Source organism: Monopterus albus, unplaced genomic scaffold (genome assembly GCF_001952655.1).
Source record: "Monopterus albus unplaced genomic scaffold, M_albus_1.0 scaffold395.1, whole genome shotgun sequence".
NCBI classification, from domain to species: domain Eukaryota; kingdom Metazoa; phylum Chordata; class Actinopteri; order Synbranchiformes; family Synbranchidae; genus Monopterus; species Monopterus albus.
This window is the reverse complement of record NW_018128275.1, coordinates 237,612-237,857: the sequence shown is the minus strand read 5'-3', so window position 1 is coordinate 237,857 and position 246 is coordinate 237,612.

The following is a 246-nucleotide window of genomic DNA, read 5'->3' as shown; positions in this document are numbered from 1 at the left end:
CATTTCAGTGAGAGCAGTGAGGAGAAAATCAATTCTTCCCTTGTTTATACCTTTTGTTTTCCTGCTCTGCAAGGAAGGATTTACACTATTATTTATAAAAATGGCTGGATGTGAGAAACAGACAGCAAGTTACCTTTCCCTGGGCACATTAACTTGTCATTCCTCATAGCTTTATAAGCAAAAGCTATTGTAAAAACCCATCGTAAAACATTTGACCTGAATGTTGTCATTTCTTGAACACAACAC